This window comes from Anthonomus grandis, chromosome 22 (genome assembly GCF_022605725.1).
Source record: "Anthonomus grandis grandis chromosome 22, icAntGran1.3, whole genome shotgun sequence".
Lineage (NCBI taxonomy): Eukaryota > Metazoa > Arthropoda > Insecta > Coleoptera > Curculionidae > Anthonomus > Anthonomus grandis.
In genome coordinates, this window is record NC_065567.1 from 14,240,859 (window position 1) to 14,264,122 (window position 23,264).

The window sequence follows — 23,264 nt, forward strand, 5'->3', positions numbered from 1 at the left end:
ATATTACTACTACTTATAATTTCATTTAAAGGTTTATTAAATAATTTAAAGGTTTTATTAAATATCAGTATAGTAAACATATTATATAAAGAGAATGGATATTTTAATATATTTAAAATATTTTGTATATAACTTTTAATATGTAATAAAAATTTAAAAGAAGTGTTATTTAGTTACATAACTGCTTTATTCGTTATAAGTGACCTTGTGGTATTACATAAAAAATCTAATTTTTATTACTACAAAAACAAAATTATTTTTCATTTTTGTAGTAATAAAAGCTAAAAGTCAAAAATTAATTTATGAGCTATGCAAAAATGAATGCATAAATTTCATGTACATTCCATAATAATTTAAATAATTCTTTTTGTCTTTAATATGCAATTAAAATTAAATGTAATAAATTCTTTTAAACGATACAATTTTAAATTTTAATTTTATTAACACTCGATTTTTCGTTTTTTAGAAATATTAGGGACATAACAAATGTAATTAATTAATTTTATTTAAATAAACATTTTTATAATATTTAACTAACCAGCTCGATTCATATACAAAGTTAAATGAGCGATTCCAAAATTTAATAAACAAGTGGTGGCAACCTGTTGTTTGCCTCGTAAACAGCATGATAAATATCAGACAGCTAGGGGATGTCAGGGTTAAATTTCCGCTTATATTTTATTTAATTTGGAAATTGTTATACATAAAATAAAATACATTTTGTGCAGAGTATATTTTGTATAATATTGTATTATTATTTTTATAAAATATAATAAGATTATTGAAGTATACTTACATATGTGCACGCATTTAGATAATAAAATTATTGTTAATATTTAGTATTGCATACATATTTAATAAATAAAGCTGATATGTTTAATAACACATTAAAATAACAAATCTTAAAAACGCATTATCGAAAACAAACTGTTTATAATTCAGATAATGTAAGCACGCAAACAATAATTTATAACATTTCTAACCATCAGAAGAAAATAAACACATGTGTTCTGTAAACATTTACTGTATATTATTTACACATGTATGGTGAGAAATTTAATAACAATTTTTTAAATGTTAATCTTTGATCTGTCAACTAAAGCGATTTGTTTAGCAAAATCAGCGGCCACGGCTCTGATACAACAAACAATCCAAGTTTTTAATTCGACATGTGGAAATCACATTTTAAAATAACTTGCTATATACACAAAACTACGTAAGATAAAATCTTTTTGCTGTAGAAGTGAATACATATTATAATATACATAGAAGTAATGTATGAATAAGTATGTGGTGAGTTTGATTATCCGTTCTAAGAAAAAAAAAACCTTTTTGCTGTGTGTATTAGATATTTTTATTAAGATTATTTAAAGGTGAATTTGTTTCATTTATAAGATTACTTAATTATTAATATTCTTTGTTAATGTAATTAAACATGTGTTTATAATTTTAATTTATAATACTTGAAATTAGCTGGCTGGGAATATATGAAACTTCTTTCTATTTATGCCTCTTCATACCTTATAGTATTTATTTTATCGTTAATTCTTTAAATATTATTCTCATCTTAATTCTATGAAAGATTTAAGAATAAAAAACTGTTTAATGCGTAATTTGTAAATATTTTTTTAAGTATATTATTTCTTTTCATATTTTTAACAAATATAGTTATCTATAAAAATATCACATTTTTCTTAGGACTAAGTGCCTTTAATTCAATTATAAAATAGTGCATCGACGACGACATTCAATAATGTATTGTTAAAACTTACTGGCCTGTAAAAAACAACGAAGAAATAAATTAAATATTAATCAACAGTTCAAAACCATATGTCAATTGTTATCTTTTTATTCAAACTCTTCCTCTTAAGATTTTTATTAACTAATATATACATAATTAAAAAAATTGGTATTATAAATTATATTTTCACATTTTTCTTTGAAGTTGCTTTAAGTCAATGTCTATTATAATTTTATATTTATATAAAATAATTAAAACTACAAAAGTTGCTAAATACGTAATTTATGTTTTATTAGATATATATATTTTTTTACTTTAACTTTGCTTAGTTAAAAATTGGTATTTTTGCAAAAGGTATTTTCACATTTTTCTTTGGATTAGGTGTTTTTAAATCAATTATTAAACAACGCGTCGATGATATTCAATAATCTGTTGTTAATATTACTGATATCTTGTTAAACGATAATTAACAGTTTAAATAAAAACATGTGCCCTATTTTCCCCTTAAATTTACGCGGATCCGACGGCAGAGTGCAGCCCGTCCGTCAGCTAAAAGCGTCGCGACGCTACACCGCTCGAAGCCGACGCGGCACTAACCAACCCTTAAAACAACCCCGAGTATACCGTTGTATACGATATATATAGTATCAAAACAACATATAAACATCAAGCAGGGCTTTCCCCAGTTTCGGTCAGGGTTACAGGGCCGGCATAAGGCATCTTTATTTGATAGGAAATAACTGGTTTTTACTGCAAAAATTATTTGAGGTTTTAGAAGATGTACCTATATATTAACTAAATGTGCCAGTATTTATTACTTATATGTTAATAGTCTTTACATAAATATATCAGAAACCATGGATAAATTTTATAAATATACCGAATAGTAATTTTTTTCTTATATTAAAAAATAATAAGTTAAAAATGCGAACAGTTAAAGCTTAAAAATTATAGTATCAAGAATTACTTATTAAGTAGAGTAAAATTATATTTTTAAAACTGCCTTTTAATTCTTTATGAAAATCTAATTTTTTTTGTATGATATAAAAAGGGTATTATTTAGGAAAAATTCTATAGATATTAAAACGACCCAAGAGCTCTTACATTTAAATTTCTTGCATTATACAAGTATGCTAGGTATCATGAATCCATGCATAACTTAATAACCTATGTTGGCTCTATTCTAACTTTGCGTTTTATCATGGTTGTGATTACTGCTTTATTTTTTATTGCTGAATAGATGGTTGGTTTTAAAAAAATGTATGTATTACTTTGAATACCTAATTTTATTTGTTTGGAAATTATAGTATTGAATCGTAATACATTGAAAGTGGAAACACTTTTTAGATCACAGGTATTGTTAATGTAGTTTTCGTCATAACAAAATCTGTTAATTTGACAAATTTAAGGCATGTTTATTATTTCGATGAGTTGTGATATCGAAAAAGGTAATGGTTTGTTCTCAGGTAGCTTGTTAACCGTTACGTTAAAATATAGTTAAGTGGCATACAAAATCATTGTATAATTGAAATTCCAAAGACTAATTTTTGTTAGTCATTTTTATTTTATAATTATTTTTTGTCGGTTGCTTAAAAAAATCCGGAAAATATTTATTTACAGAAATTTTTTAAAAAAAGATAGGTTTTTCTGAGTACTTCGTAAGTCAGTCAAGCAAAAAGAGTAATGACAAAACTGGAAAATAAAAAATATATAAGGGGCCATTCAGGACCTGACAACCGATTTGCCTACTTAAGTCTTGTTCTAGTGCAGAAAATTAAGTACCAATGGAACTAAAAACTAGTACCATGGAGAAAATGGGTTATGCCGTAAGCCCCTAACATTGTTAGGATGCTCAGGAAATGACCCTTTAATCCACATAATTTTTTTAGTGCTGTACTGCATAACTTTATTATTCGGGATAACATCTTAACATTTTTCGATTTCTCGACCATTCATTTAATGTCATTTAACTTTTCGTGCACTTTAAAAAGATATTTATCGTATTAATAATACAAACAATTTATGACTCATTTGGAAATATAATTAGGAAAATTAAATGTATCTGAATCAGGCCCTGATCAACAAAGCGTGCGGGAGTAAATAGGGATGAGTTGTCAGGATCAGGAGGAAAATGCCAGAGAGATCCCATTGAATAAACTCGGGTCCTGCCGAAGCCGTGTTTAGCACGAAATTTTTCATTATCCGTTTAAAAAAGTATGCATGCCCCTCTATATTTGATATGAGATTAGGAGGCGGCCACTCTCCGGAAATATGTTTTCGTATATCGGAAGTTTTTAACAGGAACAGACCACACCAAATTGGACGATATTCGGCGATATATTTTATATTGAGCGCTGGTCGGCATTTTTTCCGGGAGTTTTATTAGATTACATTTTCCGCTAAACTTTATTAATTAATTTTGGATGTCCCCATTTTATGAGGCATGACAATTTTTAACTATAGTATCGACTATAGCTTTTTGTTAAATTTTCCTTAACTTTTTATATTAATATTAAAATTTAACTAATTATTCTTTTTTCTTATTGGTAAACTTTATTTATTTTTTACTCTGTTTCGTCGACCTCCTAGCCACGCCATTACTTATAATATATTTTTTAGCTTGTAGTAATTGGTAGTTTTTATATCTTTAAATACATCATTATATCTATTTTAACTTAATAATCTTATTAGCGACCCAATTTTATATATGGTGGGTATAACGTATATATAATGCACATAAGATATAATTTTAAAATACTCATTTATTGTAGTAAAAAATGTGAAGCTTTTTATTTTCAATCGTATATCTATATCATCAAAGAGCTAGAAACATTGTTACCTTTAAAGCTGCTGCATGTAGAAAACAGTATAATAAATATTTTGAAACTGGAAAAAATTAAATATAAATAATATATCCAAGTTTATTCGATAACTAAAACAAAAGCAATATAAGATCAGAAAAAGCAGCTGCAATAATTTCTTTAGGAAGGGCCAAGATTAAGTTTATATAATTCAGTGTACCCACTAATTGATATTGAATCATTAATACGAGAAAGAGGAGGAACACAGACCGGTATAAGGCACCCTCTGTTTGTAATTCGGCGGGGTTAAAGGGGCCGAGGGGTTGAATAGGGGCGCCTTTATTATATTATAGCCAGTCAGGCTTGCGTTTATCGCTATAGACAATATCTCGGCCGTACAGTTTCAATCCCGGATCAGTTTTATGCAGCTATGGTAATTGATGCGCCCGCGTCTTAAAGTTAAAAGCTATTTTGATGTTTGAAACTTTAATTTTGACTTTGCAATTTGCATATTAGAATCCTCTTTATGCACGACTCTATTTAACACGAAGTTCGGTTCATTATCGCTTTAATAAAAACGAAATCTTTTGTTAGGACAATTTTTCATCAAAAACATCTTAGTGAGTAACGATATTTTTTATAGCTTATATCATATATTCTTTAATATTGCATGCAGTGAATTTCGAAATGAAGAAGTTGATAATAATAATAATCTATGAAATCTAAAAAGTAAATTATTGATTTTTTCAAACATGCTGTACGAAAAACAATAATTATATGAATTTCATTACATTTTATAATATTAATTTTGAAGAGGTTCATAATAAGAAATTGCCTTCCTCGTAGCCAAAATTTTTGATTGAGGTGTCAGTTGTTGTGAAAGTAAAAACGTCAATAATGCTCATTGAATTAAGTAAGAAGATTTATATTGGATCAACATCATAGAACAACGATCAACGATCCTCAGAAATCAACGCAATCTACCCTTGCAATGTAATATTGTTTATAAATCCTCGAATCACATAACTTGGGAGCTTTCCGTTGGGTACTGATCCTTTTTTTCCCTGTAGTTTAGATCATTATACAATATGCTCGTGAAATTATTTTCGTGCACATTAACATTGGTTTCATTCGTTTTTAATATATTTAAAGTACGAAAGTACGAACAAACAAAATATTGTGCTGGTAAGAAATTGATATATTTTTTCTTTTTATAAAAACATTAGTCAAATAATTGAAACAATACAAGAAAAATATAAGACATAAAAGAGACAAAAAAACGAAAATCCAAATGAGTCCATATTAAAAATTAAAATGCCAAAAAGTTTCATTCATCTTTGGGGCGATATATTTTTAAGGGCGGCAAAAGGAACAGCCGGCATCCTTTATGAATTTATATTTGGGGGTTGACGGGATATAATTTTTCTCATGAGCGCTGTCAGTTGTTGAAAGTTATCCGAGCGGAAGAGCGAAGTGTCAGGACGCAATTTAGCATCTTATTGGGTGCATCTCTGTTCTGTACAGAGAAATAATCAAAAGAAAAACTGAAAAGAAACATAAAACATCCGCGAGGGCGAAAGAACAATGAAATTAGGCAAGAGCGACTCGTCGGATGGGGAAGTAAAGGTAAAAAAAGTTCATCCAAATAATCCGCTAAGGAAAATACACTTCAGTAAATATCTGTATTTGTGATGAACGGAGGTGGATTAAGAAATCGAAGAGCGAAACAAGGAGGGCCACCGTTCGGAAATTTAAATATAAAAGGGCCAATTGCTGAGTGAGGGACCTCTTACGCAGTGTTACGAGGCAATAATCAAACTGGATCCCCAGAGATTTAAAGATCGCGACCAACTTAAGAAAAAGAAAGGAAATGACTCTGCCTGTGCGTAAATGAAAACCTAATACCCGCAGAATGGTTTCTATTTTAAATGCCTCATCAATATCACTTTCATTTGTTTGGAGGGTGAATGATAGCGGGTGTTAAAGATTTAAATTTAAAAGTATTACTCTAAATATATTCACACAGAAAGAAAAGTGTTTTTGTTAAAATTCAGCAAAAGAGAGGTTGTATCGATTTATATAAGTAGTCTCTATATAAGGAGAATAATTGCTAATGCAAAACTTCTATAACAAGAATCACTGCTTCATGACCGACATTAGTCATTGACTCTAGTTCTATAAGAAAATCATGCAATTAAATAATATTGAGTTATTAAAATGTTCCATGAGGATTTAAGTTTTCATTGTTAGCAAGACATTAGCTTAGACATAGATTGCGTTATACATAGATGACTACTTCTACCTATGCATCTACTGGGAAAACGAGTATTTAAATACTCCCTTACGTCAAGTAGTATATAATAAACATGTTAATGCTAAACTTTGGGTCCTAGGTTCAATACTTCTGGGGCAGAGTTTAGATCTAAAAGGTATTGTGTTTAGATTTATCTTTAAAAGATAAATCTAATACTGATGTGGCAATCCATAATACCAGTCCACACATTGATGCTTGTTAGCTAATTTTTTTTTCTAAACGCTGACTTGAAATACATTTATTTTTTCCTAACGTGAAAAATAGGTTTGACATAAGTAGAATTTTATCCTTTTTTTCTACAACTCTAAAATATTCTTTAATAAATTACAATTTATATTTCAAATCTATTTAGTCCAGAAACTCATAACTAACATATAATCTAATTTATTTTGGTAAATAAATCTGAGTTTATGAGGCAGAAAATCTAAAATTTGCTAAACCAAAGTCTTAAAGGCAATAAAACCATAGGTCTGTTTTGCAATGTAGAAGCCTGACCAAAGTCATAATATAGCGATTATGGAAAGTGTTAGCCCAAGCAGGGAAATAATAAATTAAGGGCCTAAGCTCTACATATAAGCGCCGCCGTCGCGGTGCAGAAACAGCGGCAACCCGAGGAGGCTAAACGGTCACCAATTAATTTAAATCCGAAGTCCCTGAGTTCCGGTAAGTGTAAGATAATTGAGTGAAAGTTATTAATATTTACCAAAAGTCCTTGTTTAGCCCCTGCAGTTACAAATGATGGCTGTCGTTGGCAGGACGGTGGCTAGCATATGGTGCATCGACGGTTCCTGCGCTGCCGGACATTCATAAATTGCCACCGTCCGTCCAGCGGGGTCCGGTTTTCCTCTACGGATATATAATCTGGACCGCCCAAAGCTATAAACTGTGAAATTTGGCAATCATAACTACCCAGGGGGCCTTTTTGTTGCTCGTTGAGACATTTCTCGTCTTGGAAATTTGTTTTTCCACTATTTTTTGCTCATATTTATGATTTATGATCATAAAATAACAACCTTAATAGACATGTTGTTCAATGTAATAGACCCTTAAAAAATATGGATATATACAAAAATAGTTAATACTGAGGATACTTCTTTGTGATTTTTGAAATTCGCGAGTTAATTTAAACTAGTTATAGTTACATATAAGTTTTTGCTTTTACAACTTTCATCCAAGGATTAAAATAAAGTTTTTATAAAAAAAATGATTTTGTTAAAATAAAAATCTCTAATAGTGAATAGGATTAGAATTCGCTAATGATAAATTGATCGTTTTGCCTCTTTCCTTTAACTTGTCATCAAAAGCTGATATGCCTGAAGGAAATCTTTCTATATGACTACTGTAAAATATATGCATTCCGATATGTTTTTTTGATTAAAGAATAACTTTATTCCATAATCAAGTGCGCACTTCTCTGTATAAGTATCTAGTGGCGCAATCTAAAAGTGGTTTTAAAATATGAATTAGAGTTCTTGGATCTACAAAAATTCAAAGAAGTAATGACGAAAATAAAACAACCGTTTTTTGTCTGCACTTTTACACCATATCAGTCAAGTTTTAAAACATACTTAATATTAACTAAAACAAACTGAAAAAAGCTATATTGAGAGTCGTATAAAAACAGTTTCGTAGACTCGATCTTCTCGCCTAACGGCCCCATCCACAACCTCATTTTAATATAGTTTTTTGAAAATAGATTTGCTTCATTCTGTAACCAGTATAGAATATTATCCTTTACCTGTTTCGGAATGGACCTGGACTGCCATCTAAAAATCATGGTTCAAAACGTTAACTTGATCGAAAACGGCAAATTATTAAAACCAATATCCATTAAAAAGAAATTAAAACAAACCCAAATTGATAGTCACAGAAAGTCACAGCTAGTTTGTTAATACTTAGGTTTCTCTAGAAACGCCCTGACTTGTATAAGTACTTCTTTGTGCATTAACATTATAAAGAATTTTGAATACTATTCTTCACTCATTGTTATTGAAGGCGAAGTCCGGTGTGCAAAGAGTTTCCTAAACATTTATAAATTGTCATTGAGTAGAGCAGTAATTTGCTATCTAGGATTTAGTTTTATCAAAAAGATCTCTGAGCCAAAGTAGTCTTAGGAACACCGTTTCTATAGTGGTGTTCTTGAAGTTTTTCTTGTGTTTACGTAAGGAACACAAAACTGGTTGTTTCCTCATGTCCTGTACGTGATATTCTTTAATTTGTTTTTACTAGTTTTCGCTTTTTTTTATAAAAATAGATATAAGGAGTAGAAGATTTATAAATACAGGCTCAAAACCGCTAAAGATGAACGTAGACAAGACGCTACTCCGTGACAAGTTAATCGCAAATCTCAGGTGTTTTATGCATGGTGATAATACCTTCTGATTCTCATTTGAATCATTTAGGCATCACATAATGTTACTAGAATATTAATCAATTGAACAGTAGCCTTAATGTTAATAGTTGGAGAAGTGATTTTGTTCACATATTTTTTAAAAGAAGTTTCCGTATTTAATTTATAATTGATGCCGATTTTTACATTTTTTTCTTAAAAGTACCCAATTTGAAATAATCTTTCGATTATCAAATGTTTAAACTTAGGCCAAGAATTCAATAGGGTCATTAAGAAAACAATACCAATTCCCTTCTTGGCAATCTCGAAAGAACGAAAAAGAAAGGCACGTCATTTTCAACTTAAAGCAAATAAATTAGGTTTAAAGTATAAACTCATTTGAGTAAGTAGATTGTGTTTAAGATTGGACATATCGAATGGGCTGGGTTAGCTGATGCCAGGCGCGACTGACAATAAATAAAAGTCTAATAAAAAGCACTTGGAAATGGGATATACAAAAGAAACTGGTTAATTGACAATCAGCTAACCAGGACCGTACTATTGAGGAGAAATAAATGAGGATGAAAAAAGTCTTATTTACTTGTTTTTATTAACATATTTATCTAAGAAATTTTAAACTTTGTGCAAAATTATATCTACTTCAATTTCATACCGCACAGGCAGCATCATAATATCTCATATATATAATTTTATGCTTTATGTGAAGGTATATTTTATATTGTGGGACACACTTCATTTTAGAGCGTTATTTAGGAGACGCAGAGCGAAAATATGAAGCGCTTTTAAGGGAATCCTATTTTGTTTATACAACGATAATGCCCTTCCCAGAGTATATGGAGCCATAAAAATGAAAAAGTAATTTTGCGTGCTTGTTTTGAGTAATATTATTTTAATAATAAGAAAGATAAATATCTCTTGGCTTGCCGAGTGTAACCCTTGTATAAATTTTCTCTCACGACATCAGTTTATACTTACCCTAATACATTTTCTTTCCCTTTTGGTTTTACTTCGTTAATGGTAAATATTGTAATTTTAATTTGCGCCTGCAGAGCTTTTTTTAAGTAAGTAGATTACAAATCGCAAAATTATTAATTAAATAAAAATTTGCAGTATTATGTAGCATGCATGAAAACCACTTTAGCCATATTACTTTCTTACTTGTGATTAATAATAATAACACAAATAGCAATTTAATAATTCAATTGAATATTTCAATAGGCAATAATTTAATCTTAGTTTGTGTATTGAACATTTGTACCTGTCTTACAGATGGTTAAAATCTATTAGTAATTGAATAACCTGCCTTAACTTAAGATTAGGTTCAGTCATAAAACCTCTACTGTTTCCTTTTCTGTTAGTTATTGTTACTACTGCAGGCGTTTAAATAGAATTTTGAAAAGGTTTTATTATTGTTTGATGCATCATTTCTTGCAGTAGGGAGAAAAGTTCTTTTTGCTTGTTTAATGAAATGTTATTTTGTACTGCAATAAATGAGTATTTGCGGTATCAGCATTAAAAAAATGGATCTCAGCATATTTTTTACTCTTGTCTTGTCAAATAAACTCTTTGTTTTTCTTACTATATTTGCCATTTCCGATTTTCACGTAAATGGCAAATAAAATTACCTCTTGTTTAAGCACCATTAGCTGCTATAACTGTAATATAATATTTCTAGTCTGTTACAATAACTAGTCTGTTATACTTAATTACTAAACGTGATAGTGATAGCTCTCTCCTGCTCATGTTTAGCCTTATAAAGTTGATTACTTCATAAGGATAAAGCTGAGTACTGAGTGTATTTCCAATTTCTTAATTCTAGTGATGCTTGTGGTGCTTAAGTTGCCTATTATCATACCGATTTCCATATGGTATTTTCTTACCACTATTTCCGATTTCTTCCCACTGAGAATTCATCTAAGGATCATTCCAAAACTATAATTTCCTATAAATGGTTACTTAAAAATCTGTCACATACTCCAATTCAAGAATCAATAATGCATATGATTTTTATAACAAGATTGATATGATATATTAATTTGTTAATTAAAATGATAAATTATGTTCATGAATGATATTGTTTATAGAAATCAGCTTTTTTGAATCCATGGATTTCATTTTCATAGTTTTTAAACTTCCACTACTTTTACCCAGATGCTATCTTGCAAAAGCTTCTGATAGTTTATTAATCTGAATTCAGATGGTTATTATTATTATTCATTATATCAACTTTTTGCTAATTAGTTAATTTGCTCGGGTTCTAATCAGATTTTCTTTACTGAACCTTCTTTGTATTGAGTTGATCCCTACGTTTTTTCTGTACACTTTCTTTTTAATCAGAATCATTTCATAGAGATAATACTTAAAGCCTTGTTTGAAAGTACAGATAGGGAATATGGTTTTGTTTATCAGATATAGTACAGTATCGAAAGAATTTCTGCAAAGACAAATATTATTAATATATGTATACAGGCTGTTTCATAATTAGTGGGACAAACTTGGAGGAGTTGTAGAGGGTTTCCAAATAAGCAAATATGCGTCATAAACCACTATCGGAAAATGATTATATTTTGAGATACAGGGTGATAAAAATTTACGAAAAAATCTGATTTTTCAACATTCAAAATGGCAAAAATTCACTTTCTGGTACCGAATTCCACATTAAAAGCTAGTATTTTTTTTCCTGATAATAAATACCGTAAATATTTTCAAACGGATGAAAGTAAAAGTTTAAATTATACCGAGAAATAAATTTTGAACAATGGATGCGAAAACGGCACGTCGGAGAAAACAAAGCCAGGAGACGAGATTTACTTTAAGTTATATTATCGTTAAAAATAAGAATTTTTCTTAAAATTTTATCACTTTGTATCTTAAAATCTAATGATTTTCGTATAGGGGTTTATTGTGCAAACTTGCTAATTTGAGGCCCGTTACGACCGCTCCAAGTTTGTCCCACTCATTATGAAACACCTTGTAGGTATATCGTTATATGTTAAACCACTTCAGAAAATTTTCTCTTTCAAGAGGAATGCTCTAACACTTAATTTTATGTTTATTATATATAAATATTTTTGCAAATAGCCATACAACTTAATATTTTTAATGTACACCTTTTTGAAATTTAATGTTTCGGTATTTTAAATTTTATTAATCATCTCAAAAATATTCTTTGGATTTCTAAATTCTACTGGCGGTCTTGTGAACATGAGGAATCTACAGGATGTTTTTAAAGTTTAGTTAACACCATTACACCAAAATATTTTAACCCCTTATCGAACTTGTAAAAAGAAGTTAATATGTCAAAAATTACTTATATAAAAGTTGCATAATAAGAGAATTACATCATTTTAAAAACATCTTTATAAATTATTTGATTGCCGTTTTTACGAAAATTATTAAAAATTGTCCTCATTTGTTCAACTAACATTGCTTGGTGAATCCATGACTCTTTATAAGCTTCGAAAATAAAATTCTGGTGTCTTGAAGTTCTTTCGGTGTATTTACTTTACATCATGATACACCATCTCTTTCAAATAGCCTCGCAGAACACAATCGCCCAAGTCGTTAAATCCCCGTGTGGTGGAGCTCCATCATGTAGGAAGCCCATATTCTGTCTTACATTTAGAGGAATATCTTCTAATAATTGTGACAAATTTTGTCGAAGAAAATCTAAATAAATAAATTTCATCAGTCGAGGTGAAAAAAAGTGGGGTCCAATAAGCATTTACTACGCCTGCCCAAAAATTTAATAAATATCTGTGTTGAACATTAGATCTTTTTAGAGCATGCGAATTTTTTATTACCCAAACATGATCATTGTGGAAATTTTGCATCCCGTCAGCTGTAAATGTAGCCTCGTCTGTATAGAAAATTAATTTCGTAAATTCTTCATTTCTTCCGAACTGTTCTAAAAACCACTGGCAAAATACAACTCTTCTAGGATGATCTCCAAGTTGTAACGCTTGTACCCGTTGGTAATGATAAGCAGAATACTATTCTTGTCGTATTGTCTTCCACACTTTGCTTTGAGAAATTTTAACTTGAGCTGCTATGGCTCTAGTACTCACTGTGGGCTCGTCTTCAACCATTTCTAAAATGTATTCCTCAATTTGTAATAATTCAGGTTGATCAGCTCTTCCAGCGTGGCCTCCTTATTGTTCTTTTAAATACCTTGTGTCAGGAAGTCTAATAACTAAATTTTCAAACATACGTGGGGTCGGATGATTTCTTAAAGGAAACCTTTCCGCATACAACCTGCATGCTGCGGCTGCGTATTATGTCCACTAGTTCATTGTTTTCGTAAACATGGACTATTTTTTCCGCTCAAAATAATCGGACAAATGGAATACGCGCTATTAATACGCATACAACAAATCGAATCAAAGATTAGTAATTCAAAATAATCATCCATTATTCTCAAAGAGGCTTAAGTATATGAACAAAGGGGAGGAGAAAGTAAACTCAAAGTCCAAATCTCATAACTCAAGTGTCTATTTAAAGGTTACGCGTTTCGCCGCATTAGGGCATCATCAGACCTAAGTAAAATTAACAAAATTAAATAATACGGAACAGAACGCTAATTAACAGAAAAGACATACTTATCTAAATACAAAAAACTGCACACTGACTCACACTAACATAAATAAAAATAAAATAAAATAAGTTTATACCATCGTATATCGTTATTGACTAAAATATGAATTTTAAAACGCCAAATATCACATCCAGTAAATTTTTTACATATTATTTTATAAAGAATGAAAACAAATACAATTATGAAAGGTAAAAAATACAAAATCTTTTAAAACCAATTTAAAAAAAAAAAATTAAATTAGCGTCTGCTTGAAATATTCTATTTTTTAAATATTCTCAGGTCGGGTTTTATAAACTTTGCTTTTTAAGTAGCCCCAAAGAAAAAAGTCTAGTGGGGTTAGGTCCGAAGACCGCGCAGGCCATTCGATTGCACCACGTCTGCCAATCCACTTTTCTCGAAAATTTTCATCAAGCCACTCTCGAACTACCAAAGTGTAGTGCGCGGGAGCTCCATCCTGCTGAAAATGTATATTATTTTCATTCATTAATATAGCACCATGTTGATCTACATGATTTTCCATAGATTGGATGATGGAAGGGTATATTGCATTTTCTAAAAGGTTTAAATAAATGTCGCCAGTCAAATTTTCTTCCAAAAAAAATGGCCCGATTATTTCATTCCCATAAATTCCTGCCCAAACATTAATTTTTTGGGGATATTGGGTATGGCCTTCCCGAAAAACATGCGGATTTTCATTATCCCAGTATCTACAGTTATGTCTGTTATTGTTTATGACTGCAAAGATTTTTGCAAAAAATGTGAAGACACTCTTTTTTCTCGCAAATCTATTATAAATTTTGATCTATTATAAAAAATGTAAGAATTTTAAAATGATGTAGGTACCACACTAAAAGTATTCATTTAAAATACCAAAGTTTGGCATAAATAAAATATTCATTATTTCTAGACATTTTCGCTAACTATTTGCTTACACATTTACCGATTTCATTTTTTTTGGTACCGTTGAATAGATAATTTTACGCTGCTTACTATGATGTATCACACGGTGGGGGTTCCTATTTGACATATTAAAGTAAGGTTAGCTGGAGGTGAGGAGGTGATTGACAGAACTTCAGTAAATGCATAATTAAACGTCCCCCTGTATATCTAATTTGACGTGTTTTTTTTGTATATTAACTACTTTTGACAAGTCCTACAAGCAGTACTCAATTTTCAAACAAATTCTTTGAAAAAATTGTCGACTAATAATTAAAAAAATTGAAACGGATTGATTGTGAATACCAGAAAATTGGAGAAAATGGTTAAAAAACAATTTAATATAAATAGTGGGTACCTTGGAAAGAAGGGAGGAATAATGCAACCTTTTATATTTTTATCCAATAATATTTCCAATGTGTGAGAGGTCCAATCCTAAATCGATAAAAAAATGATTTTTTTGCAATCACTTATCTAGTTTCAAAAATTACAATCAAAATCTTAACCAATTCGACTTTTTTTTTAATCGTCAAAAAGCTATAAAATATCAAGTATCAAGTCCCAGATTTCTTTAATAAAAAATATAACGAATAAAAAGCAATAAAATTATCGACCAAGGAAATCATAGCCCTACAACGTAGTTATTGATTGAAGAGCTGCGATGTATGTAATTTTCACATGATAATGATATGTAGGAATAGCCTAATAGAGTAGACAAAATTAAATTAGAAATTGCTTGTTAAACTGTCTTAAAGGAGTAAGAATTGGATATACGTATAGTTAAGATAACAATAATTAATCATGAATAAATGGACCAAAAATAAAACGTTTTTTATATTTGTCCGCTCTCCCTCTACAGTTATTTTTACCTTTCTTTAAAATGAGGCTATGTTTCACTTTTCTTATAGCCGAGCTGGGGCAAGTAGACAGTTAAACGGTCATATTTTTATATATTAAAAGCGGTATTTTATACCTCTGGACAATAGGAGACAGGGGTAATACTTTGAAAGCCGGTGGTTTAGTTGCAGTAAAACGAAACGTTTTTACCTTTGTAAATATTATTTTAGTATTTTACAAATGTATAATATATTTATAGGTCAGACTGTAAGAATAATAACAATTTAAATATAATTTCGGCACAATTATAACATAGTAAAAAAAAACAGGATTTACGGAGGCGGTAAAGAAAAATAAATCCAATATATTCGTGTTTAGCGTAGTATAAAACAGTTTACTGTCAAAACGTAAATTTCCAGTCGTTGGAGTGGTAGAAAATCTACATTAATTTGAATAATTCCAATGCGAAAGGAAAAAACTTAGGCAAAAAACAAAATAAAAGACAAAGACAAACAAGCGCGCACAGATATAAATTTTCGGGTGGATGCGAAAGTTGTCGGCATAAAACAACTTTGAAATTTTTCACAACTCGCCGATTCGGTGTTTTCGTATTTTGTTTTTCTTAAACGGTTCTTGGGGCACCGTTTATTTGATTTTTTAAAATTTAGATTTGACGTAGTCGATCGTAACCGCAATAGCGTTTACTTTATTTTTCCCCAATCAACTCGTTTAACCCAATGAAAAATTCATTTATCTAAACGGATTGTCTGAAAATCTGGGTAAAAATTAATTAATTCAATAATTAAAAAACAGGACTGTGCCAAAATATTTTAACGGCACCCCTTTTATTTCTGCGATCTGAGTAACTCTTTATTAGTAAGGAACTGAGAAAAAAATATATTTTGCATTTCAGTATTCGCCCCTTTAAATCAAAAATATATACGTTTGGCCGTTTCGTTGACAAGTTTTAATTTAAATTTGCCAAAGTATCCTTTTTGAATAAACATATTTCGTTTACCGACCCCTTTTGGCCGCAGGTTTAATAAATATGCACAAGTTAACAATTCGAGAATCTGTATTAGATTTAAAATTTACATTTTTCACCAGTCAACGGTCGAATCAAAAAGATGCCACAAATTAAAGCTCTGTTTTTATTAAAGAATATTTAATTATGATTTAATCAAAACGAAAAAAGTTATCAATAAAAATATATTATACTGATTGTAAATGAATGTTGTTTTGAATTGATAATTTTCATTTAAATTTCCTGGTGATAATAGTCATAAACGATCGGCATTATTTATATTATTTTGCACTTTTTTATAAAATTAGTAGTAGTATCAAATATTAACATTCATATTAATTAATAAAACAGCTTAAAAAATCAACTGTCATGCGCATTTATCAATTTAAAAAAAATAGAATATTCAAATTTAGTTTTATTAACTTACTAGATGAAAAAAAATTATTACAATCAAATATAAAAAAAATTTGATACTATTTATGTGATTACAATTTAATGAGAAAACATGTTTTTAAGTGAAAGATCTACATACTGTCTCTAAGTGAACAATTGACCGTTAAATAAATTTTCTCATGAAAATACTTACTTTTTCTTTGATCAGCCTAGACCATCATTAGTGACAAACCAACTTACTTTTAAAATATAGGATATTTTTAAATACTACTTACATTAAGTCACTAGTGCGCAGAGTATATTATTCTCATATGCGGCGCGGCCCTTCCGTATAAAACTTGATGTGGGCGGGGCTTCGACAGATATGGTATAACGTTCGCGCCTATGCTGCTCCCATCAGAGTGAGAGGGACAGTCTTATACAGAGTGTTTACCAAACATGCGGCCAAAATTTAAGGGATTGTTCCGTGGACTATTCTAAGGATATTTTGCACTTTTATGATTTTTGATAGGACGCTTTGTTTCAAAGATACGGGGCGAAAAAGAATTTCAACCATCCAATTTTGGTAGTTTTAAAATTATTAAGTACAGCATATCACACTGGACCTACCAAGTAATAAAAAATCGAACAATTCCGATGGTTTTTTTTTAAAACATTCCCTTAACGTAGCCGAAAAAACTTCAGTTTTGTCAGTGTCAAAATTTTAGAAAAATGTAGACGTGTATTTTCGTTTGTACCGTGAACGATTTCCTAATCGTAATGTGCCTAATAGAAAAACCTTCCATAGTATACATCAATGACTTCTTGAAACCGGAGCATTGAAGCGAAGTGGAGGACCAGGAAGGACAATGATAGTAATATTAGAACTAGAAGAGAATGTGCTGGCCATGATAGAAGAAGATCCAGGTACCTCTACTCGAAAAATTGCAAATAGTATAAATGTAAGTCACGGGACAATTAGCAAGATTCTTAGAGAATATTTGTTGTACACATACCACGCGTGTAGGCACTTCTTCCTGCAGATTTTCTTCCAGTTATTGCATTTTGTCAATGGATTTTACTTACATTGGTTCAAATCCCTTAACTACTGACTCTTATTCTTTCTACCGATGAAACCAGTTTCTCAAGAAATGTAATAAGGAATTTTTACAATAACCATGTTTGGGCAGAAGAAAATCAAAATAAAGTGCTTGAAGATCGCTTTCAATATTCAGTTCTCGTTAAACGTTTGGGTGCAAATAATAGGTGACTTCCTAATTGGACCGGTATTTCTGCCAGGAAGACTTACTAGCGAGGTATACCGCGACTGTTTCTAGAGAATGTACCATTGGCCACAAGAAATGCAATATGGTGATAGTTCACTAGCGCATTTTAGCATTTTGGCTTGACAGTCTGAACATTAACATACGGAGATCGCTAGATTGGTCGAGGGGGACCTCACATAATATGGCCTGCTCGATCCTGGGACTTAAAGCCTTGGGATTATTTTCTATGGGGACACCTAAAATCACCAATCATTGGATCTATACTCCAGCGGAAGATGTAGAAGATTTAAGAAATCGGATAAGTGGTGGATGTAACGCAATCAGAAATGATCCTGGTGTTTTTGAAAGAGTTCAGGAGTCGATGATCTTGCACCCGAGCAGAGGGTAGTCATTTTAAACAGTTCTTGTCGATTAAGAAACATTACGTGTAATTTTTGGTAATAAATAATCGTTATTGTCAAATTTTTTTTTCATAAAAGGACAAAATATCCTTAGAATATCTCAAGGAATAATTCCTTAAATTTTTACTGCATGTTTAGTAAACACCCTGTATAATCATACATCTTTCCTCCTAAAAGGAATGGTCATTTATTAAAAAATATGGATTTATAAGCTTTAAGTAGTATTTTGCAATTGCTGAATTTATCGTAATATAAAGAAACTACTGAAGTTACCATTAAGTTGAAATATATTTTGAACATTTCCGGAACTGCAGATAAATTGGCTTTAATAGGATTTCTTAGGTCGTCTTAGGTAGGTTAAACGGGCGATCCCGTTTGGCAGCTTTTGCCTTTAGGATCCTCCACAGTTGGCGCATGTGGCTGGCTGGTCGCGTGGTTTGGTGCACTCGGCGGAGGCGTGAAGTTGGCCACACTTCACGCACTTGTGTGCCGCCGTGCACCTGGCCTGGGCGTGTCCATGGAGCTGGCACCTGTGGCACTGTATTCTCCTGGACTTGTTTCTTTGGGCTTCTACCCTTATCTTCACGCCGCGTAGCTCCGTAAGTGAGAAGATTGCCTTCTCTTCTCTGGGGACTTGCACCAGAACTAGTGGTGTGGACTGCCTGTTCCTGTTGAAGTATCGTGCCGCTGAGTGAGGGTGGAAGCTTAGCTTCCTCAGGTCCTCCAGGATACTTTCGGCCGACCAGTGCTCGAAGGGTCCTTGGAGGACGATGTATAGCCTTCTCTCCTCTGGCAGGGAGAAGGAGTGGAACGGCACTTTTGATGATTCCAGGTAATCCTGGGTGAGTCTGTAGTCCGTGATGGACTGAGGATGGATTTTTATTCCGTCTCGAGTGTTGACAACGTGGCCGTGTTGTACTCCTTTGGACTTCAGGACGGCGGCGACTTCGAATTTTGTTTTCTCCCTTATGATGATAGGAGGGATCTTGGTCCTGCGGTTTAGAGATGGCTCGGGATTGGGCTCAGGAGGAGTATTACTGAACCCAGCCCTAGAGGTGGAGGTGGTGGCAGCGGGAGCTTGGTCGGGTGGCGCGATGTGACAGGAAAACGTATAACACAATAACGTACTTAAACGTATAACACAAAATACGTATAAGTACGTCATCAAACCAAAAGTTTGTACATTTTTATTAACATCATGGGCTATTACAAAAAAATTAACCTTAAAATGTTTGCATTTCTTAGACTAGTAGCTACAGTCATATATTAATATTAATATCAACGTTAAGAAAACGAAACAAATGATCATCAGCAAAAGAGATATAAATCGAGAACTATATGTCGACCAAACTCAAATTGAACATGTTCAACAATATTGCTATTTTCGAACCATCATAAATGTACAATAGGACAGTGCACAAGAAATCAAATGTCGTATAGGAAAAGCAAAGACGGTATTTCACAAGATTTTAATTCGAGTTCCAAAATTCTGAGGAACTCTGTACTCAGGTTGTAGTCGGAGTATTCCTATTGGTCAGCGACACCTGAAACCTGTTGCTAGTATTCGCCTTCGCAATGTAGAGATGGATACTTAAACTCCCAATGCATCACGTATCTCTTTGGAGTGCTGGTATTGCCATAGGTGGGTTTCTTCGGATGGTTAAGTGAAATATAACAGTTCTGCTGCTGTTTAGTTAAACGCCAGTACGCAGAAATCCACCTAGTACTATATAATGGCTTGTTATTATTGTATAATATTCCTCAACGGCACATCTCCAATCTAATAGATAATATGAGCAGGCGCCTCCTAGCTGACATAAACGCTATAGGTGGAAATACGCGGTATAAGAAATTTCCAGTACCTTTATTAAGAAGAACTTTGAAGAAATATGCTAATTTTAATTTGCCCTAAAAAATAACTCGATATTTTAAAAAAAATCTTAATAGTAATGAAGTTTTTTTACAAGCATTTTAGTTGTTTTCCTAATTAAATCTACTATTTTGCCGATAAAAAAAATCGGAAATTTAGGGTGATGCAAAACTATTGAATCTATATGTATTTCAAATGTATCTATCATGCGAGGCACAACAACAAAATAAATTGCAACAAATTATTTAGGTAAAAAAAACTTTCACCAAGTTTCACTTTTTGATTCGACGAGATTCTCGGCAAATGATCAATCAACTAAGGGATAGCTGAAAGTATTCAGTAAGCCCAAATTTCAAAAATATGTTACAGACGTAAAAAAAATTACTACTTGTTATTATCAGCTTTGAAATCCGAAATATAAATGCAAAATCAATATCAATATACAAACTAATATCTCAATTAACGAAATAGGTATTTCTATGTAAGCACAAAATAAAACACATTATAATAACGATGTTAGAGGAAGAATCGGGTGACTAAATCGAGTAATTCTGAAAAAATTTTTAAACGCAAATAATGAATTATAGTATGAAAGTTGAGCCTAAGGGCAGAGAAGAATTTAAACCATTAATATATTCTTTTTTAGTTTTTTTTTGCATAAGGGGTTCAGATTTGACTTAATAATTGATTTTATGGCCTCAAGATAACGGTTAAAATAGCATATGCTCTTTCCTTAATGACAGGACTTGACTCTGTCTCTGGCGACTGACATTTTAAATGAAATTTAATTTAAAACTTTTTTTTTGTCCTTAAAATAGAGAGTTATAGTCACAACACATTAATAAAAAGTTTTTAATAAATAGAAAAAAGTTGACAAATAAGCACCATCTTGCACCTATATAACCGATCCACAAGACTCGTTTGAATACAAGCTTGTGTGAAGTAGGCTTGTCTGTATATTACTTTTTCAAGCAATATAGTGGTATAGCTCAAATATAAAATTAAAAAGGGAGGAAAAAACCCAGAATCAACTAAAAGCAAAGTAGTGACATGTAAATTTCAATTGATAAAGCAAAAATAGTTAAAACAGGCGAATATTGATAACAACAAAAATAAATAATGTAGTACATAATAATTTAAATTATAAATAGCTTTTTAAGCCATTTTTAAGCATATGCAATACAGCATGCTCAAAATAAAGAAATTTAAAGAATATTCGTTTTTGCTCCTCCAGAAGACGCGATTTAATAAAGCTCTTGAAACGGTTAGGCGACATTTGATTAAGGCTATTCCATGTTAGTATTGCAAAATAGTTAAAAGATTCTTGGAAATTGACTGATTTATGTAATCGAATATTAAGATCATTTTTATTTTTAGTAGAATATGGTCACTATCATCAAAAAGTACCCTTAGATACGGCGGAACTCCGTTTTTTATTACCGTATATAAGCAAAAAAAGATAATATTTACATTTACTAAACATTGATAAAATCTAATTATTATTCAAATGTGGGGTAATATGATATCTGAAACCTATATCAAATGAAAAATGCATGCATGTATTTCGTAAATTTTGAGCAGATTTAGAAATACCTAATGAAAGAGAATTGTGATAAGCAATATCTGTATAATCGAAAATTAATAAAACAAGAGAATTGCATAGATAATTTAGCTTTCGGTGACAACTATTTTTTTAAGTAGTTTATTTGTCTTAAATGCATGTATGTTTCTCCAAGTTTTGTTTAATGTAAGTTTGAAAAGAGAGAACATTATCAAAAAACATTCCTAATTTTTTTAATTCTCTCATTATATTTTTTTTTAAATATGGGAAAAAGACAGATATATCTGAGAGTCATCAGCGTATTGCTGTAGTTTGGCTTGTGTAAAGACACTGAGCATCTCTGCTACATATACAGAGAAAACGGGTTGCCCCAATATAGATCCTTATAGTACTCCTGCATTCATAGGTAAAAAGTAAAATTTGATGCTATTGCCAAATTCGGTTTTTAAACAATACATTTTTGTTCATCACAACTTTTACAAACTATATATACACATCAAAATGGTCTAAGGAACACTTAGAAAAATGGTTTTTTTCGCCTTATAAATTTTTATATATTTATATTTTCATACGAAATAGATACTACCTTTAATATTAAGATACCAACGAAGTAAAATAAATATTTGGGTACAAAAAATCATGCAAGAATAGCATTTTTTGCTACTTGCACATTTTGTCGAACTAACGCAGATTATAATTTTTAAATTCTAACGCAATATCGCATTTTCTGTGGTTCCAACCGAACAATTGTGATTTAGTTTTTATTCAATAAAAATGGAAAGTCGACATTTAACTCGAGAGGAAATGCTAAGAGCAGTCGGAATGTTTGAGGCAGGAACAAGTCATAGAGACGTTGCAAAAGCTTTGGATACATCTTCCAGTGTAATTAACCGTTTGTGGACAAGATATAGAGAGACAAATGATGTTAGAGAACGGCATCAAGGCTCGTCGCGAGTTACCACACCTGCCCAAGACCATTTTATAACTTTGCAAGCTCAAACAAATCCCACGGTAACAGCCTCTGTTTTGGTTCAGCAGCTCTCACGAGTGCATAACGTCGAGGTTTCAGGTCAAACTATTAGAAACCGTTTGCATGAGAGAGGACTTCATGCCAGAAGACCCCTAAGGGTTCCTCGGTTAACTTTAGGAAATCGAGGTGCAAGATTAACCTGGTGCC

At 31.2% G+C, this 23,264-nt stretch overlaps 1 protein-coding gene across 5 annotated transcripts in view; it reads left to right on the top strand.

Moving 5' to 3' along the window:
* The window catches only part of LOC126749156 (forkhead box protein P1-like), a 218,989-nt gene that overhangs the window by 162,819 nt on the left and 32,906 nt on the right, over positions 1-23,264 (top strand). The window lies entirely within an intron of this gene.